We start from the raw sequence: 4,832 nt of genomic DNA on the forward strand, positions 1-4,832 counted from the left end.
CCCAAAATCAGATCTACACACCAGAAGCACTCCTAGACTCCGTACAACTGAAGTCAAAAACAAAAGTTGCTAATCTAACGGATCTGGTCTGTATATCGATCAACCTGATACCAATTGTTAGGTCTAAAAGGTACATTAAGGGGGTAAATGTATGTTCTTCATTTTTATTAATTTAATGTAGCAGAATATCAAAACTAAAGAAGAAATAAACAGACACATATAATTCTGGGTAAGTATGCTTTTATTCAAAGTATAAATACCCGGAAGTTTTGCTTACAACTCCAAATACAAAGATTCGAAGAAACACGTACAGATAGAACCAAATACAATAAATATCAATCTAGGGTTCTATCTATCACTCTAAGAATTTAAAGCTCTTATCAAATGATAGTAAATACAATCAAAGAAGCTTTAAATAATGAGTTTTACAAGTTTGTAAGGCTTTAAACGGCGTGAATCAAATTGGACATGACCTCTCCTTGTCGAATCAAGCTTTTCAATATACTGAATATAATTTGAAAGAGCTTCGTTATATTCAATATATAGAGATATAATTTCAATCTGCATCTATTTGTTTATATAGGCTGATAGGCTGGAAAGAGAAGAGGGACTACGTGGCTTGATTGTATTCATGCATTTTTAATTGAAAGCTTGTAAAATCAACCCACTTGCTACCATGTAGTGCATTTCCTTTATTACTTGCGACTAGCAAGGCCAGGAAACACAAATCCTTGCTAACTTGTATCTTGTGACTACAAGGCCTTCCTTGTAGCCTAGCTGGTGACTACAAGAGAGATGGAAGCTTGTCTTGGCATTTTTCTAAGCTTCCTCTTAACTTGTGCCTTCGACTAGACTTGTAAAGACCTTACTTGCGACTAGATCAACCTAGGAGAGCTTAGGGAGTCTAATTTGTGACTATGTACCATCTAGGAAACTATCCTGCGACCTTGAACTCCCCTTATATGCCTTACTTGCGACCTTGCATCCTTGATAAGCATATAGTGAATCTCTATGGGCCATGTAACACATGGGTGTGCAATTTCTCTCACATCCTAGTTCTTACTTGTAATCAAGATGTATTAGCATAGCTAGGGAGTCATTTTGACTTGGAAAATATTCATACATGCTCACAATACTCTAACTGGCGACCAAGGGGTGCAAAGACGTACTTCTGAATTTTTTTGCTCCTGTTTATTCCTTGAGTCTTATACCAAGTGAAGACCAGTTCCTGTACTGATATATTGAACTGTATTTCCAGGATATTACTTCTGATAATCAATCAATTGATGAGGGTAACTCCTACTATAAGGTAGTGATCACTTTGACTTAGTTTCTATAGAGCATTGTAATCCCAAAAATGTCCTGTCTTCAAGTTTTCTCTCTTGAGTCTTCGTTTGAATCATAAAACCTATATTCCCATATACAAATCCTCACTTAACAATCTTTCTAATGATAGTACTTAGTTTCCTTTCATGAATCACTAACACCTAGTGCAATGGTCCGGTTCATAGGTGACTAGTTCCACTCTCAGGCCTCCGTACTCTATCTTCCCGAATCATTGTCAAGTCTTCTACCAGATATAAACAACTTCACTAGGAATCATTGGGGTCTTTACATTGATCCTGATAACTACTTTGAATGACTCCAACTTTATTCTTTCATTTCCTGAACATGTTAATAAACTTCATACGAATCATTGTTGAAGTCTTCTTCACTGTAGCTACCAAAACCATGGTGTATATGCCAAATAAACAATCTGTACTGATTTTAATGGAATATAGATTATTTCAAAGTCCTTTGTTCTATGTTGAGTTATCCAAACTAGTATTGTTGAGTTATACATACAGCTTCAATCTTGCTCAACAACTATCATGACCAACATCTTTATAGTACCTACAGTACCGACTCTTGTCTCTTTTCTCGGGGTCTCCCCTTAGTGGCTTCGGCTATTTGAACTCTTTTTCTTTCTCAATTTCCATAAGGATTTAGCTCCTTGGAGCATTCAACGTTGCATATTCAGTGAACCTTGGTTGTTGATTCTTCTTAGAAGATGAGTTAGTGCTTTTTCTGGTTCGAGGATACTTGTCATTGATATCATACTCCTGATCCGTCTTCCGCTTCTTGTTGCATGCGGGCTCATTACTCACCACCGTCTTCTTCATACTCTCCTCCACCTTGATATACTTTCCGGCCCTATCTTGGAGCTGCAACATGCTTTCAGGAGATCACTCAGCCAAGGACATCTTGAAGAACTCATCTCTAGTCCCTTGCTGTAGGGCTATCGTAGATACCTTATCGTCAAGATCTGGGACTTTCAGGGCCTCCTTTGCGAATCGGTTCAGGTAGTCTCTAAGGGACTCCTTTTCTCCTTGGACTATGCCCATTAGAGAAGCCGAACTCTTCTTGTGCACTCTGCCGCTAATAAACTACTTAATGAAAGCTTGGCTCAAATCCTTTAAAGCTCCAATCGAGTTTAGGGGTAGACGGATATACCACCTCTGATCCATACCCGACAGGGTTTGAGGAAAGGCCTGACAATTGATAGCGTCGTTCACGGGCTGTAGCAATAGGGCAGTTAGAGAATGCCGTGACATGGTTAGCTTGGTCCCCAGTAACATCATATACTTTGATTATGGGCATCTTGAACTTCCTCAAGATGTGGGCATTCATTATCTCTTCAGTGAATGGTAGGTTTAGATCTTCAGGATCTTGTAGGGGCATCAGATCACTTAAATCAGCCCTTGGGGCTGCAGCCCATCTTGATGTTGGACCTTCCATATCTATGTTAGAAGGAAAATCTCTTTTCCTCGCTGCAAGTGGAGGTCTCGTAGTCAAGTGCATCTCCAGGTCACGCTTTAGCCTGTGGATGTCGATTTTATGAGCTCTGATCCTCTCTTGGCATCTAGGGGAATCATCCATTGAGTGCTTCTGGGCTGTCGGTAGCCACTAGGCATCGGCTCCTTATCAGCACGCCTCCTCCTTGGGGCAACTTCATCGCCCAATGATTCGGAATCTCTAGAAGAGTAGGGTCTAGAGAATTCTCCGTTCTCAGATATGGGAGCTAAGCCACGGATGTACTGGGGCGTCCACCCTTGTCCTTCGCTCCGATTAGAGTGTCCACTTTCTCCATCCTTCGGATATAGAGGCATCTCGTAAGGTGGGTTGGTGGTCACGATCGTGGAGTACTCATACCCAATGGATTGAGGGTTCACTGTTGAATATAGTTGCTGAAATTGGGTATTCATCTCTTGAGGAGTCGGGGGATTCGACCCTTGTGGCGGTTCTTGGATTGGGGCATTCTTCCCTTAAGGCTAAGCCTTAGATGCCCCTACAAGGGTTCTTCCACCATGGGTTGAGGCATAGGTTGAATGTGGGGTTATCTCCACTATTGTGAAGATCTTCCATGATGGGATAGGACCATCAGCTCCATTATTATTTCTGCTCCATGTGAGTACCATGGTTGTTGTTTTCCCACAGATGGCGTCAAATATTGTGGAATAAAAATTATGGTGCGTAGTAATTAATTCTAGGGTTTGTGAGCTTCGATCTTTAATGGATGTTCTCGCGGTGGGGACGAGCTGTACTCGCAAGATGCCTACGTATCTCTATGTTGTAGAGAATCAAGCCAAAATGTAGTTCCAGGTTGAGGGGTAGAGCCCTTTATATAGAGATGAGTCTAGGGTTAGACTTGTGTTGGGAGACTTGGTGGACAAGTCTCCTACTTAAATGGTAATTAGGATTCCTGTAAGGGAAGGAACTCCAAATCCTTTCTTGTAGGAATTTGTGTCCGTTTTGGACACATGTCTCTGTTCTTCTAGCCTTATTGGGCCTAGTCCATGAACCGCTCATGTTAGTGAACCTTGACAACCTCTGTTAATGGGCCTTGACCGCTTGGGTCGTCTCTAGTATGTTACAACCTAAACCAGCTTGGTCTATGTCGGGCCTTGGACAAGAATTCCAAGTATAATTAATGTGATATTTAATGTGTCTTTAGGATGTATTTTCTATCCATACCAGTTACTTTAAAGCTTCTGAGTAAGACTATACTAAACATAACTAAAAAGTAAGCACAAAACTTATGATAAATATAGTCTTTGATCCACTGTAAGTTAAAATATATAGAGAACCAACTTAGCTTTTATATCTTGAAATGTTTACGAAAGCATTCATTTCAGATAAATCAAGAATTGGCATGAGTGATTTTGCAGATACAATCAGTTAAGTCAAATATCTAAATAAGAACATGCATAACCAGTGTTTGACTTATAAGGATTTCATCACTCACTTTATTTTCCCGAGCTTCAAGAAAATAAGTGAGTTCACTCATCAAGCTCATTTTATATTTGGTTACTCATTGATATTGATATGCCTTTTTAAGATATATAAATAGTAGAGTCAAGGATTATATTATTCATATAAAAAACATAAAATTATTCTAGAGAAGCATGTATTTATAAAAGAGAAGAGATTTGGCTTTTGTACCTCTGAAGAAATATCTCTTAGGTAATACTAATAGAAATAGTCATACCATGCACTAGATAAATGCATTAATCTACATAGTGCTTTTAGAAGCTAGTCCAAAAACTCTACAATTCTTGAGTCATGAAGATCCTTATATTGAGGTACATAAACTTCTTCCTTAAGATTTCCAGTTAGAAAAGCACTACATGTTCCAGTTTGATAGATTTTGAAATTGACATGAGCTAAACAGGCATGAAAGATCTTAATTGCTTTTGTCTCTGTTATCAGTGAAAATATCATTGTCAATATTTACTTTTTGTAGATAGTCTTCGGCTAGATTGGATTGATCCTTGAAATCCTGCCATTTTTCA

This window comes from Apium graveolens, chromosome 3 (genome assembly GCF_009905375.1).
Source record: "Apium graveolens cultivar Ventura chromosome 3, ASM990537v1, whole genome shotgun sequence".
Lineage (NCBI taxonomy): Eukaryota > Viridiplantae > Streptophyta > Magnoliopsida > Apiales > Apiaceae > Apium > Apium graveolens.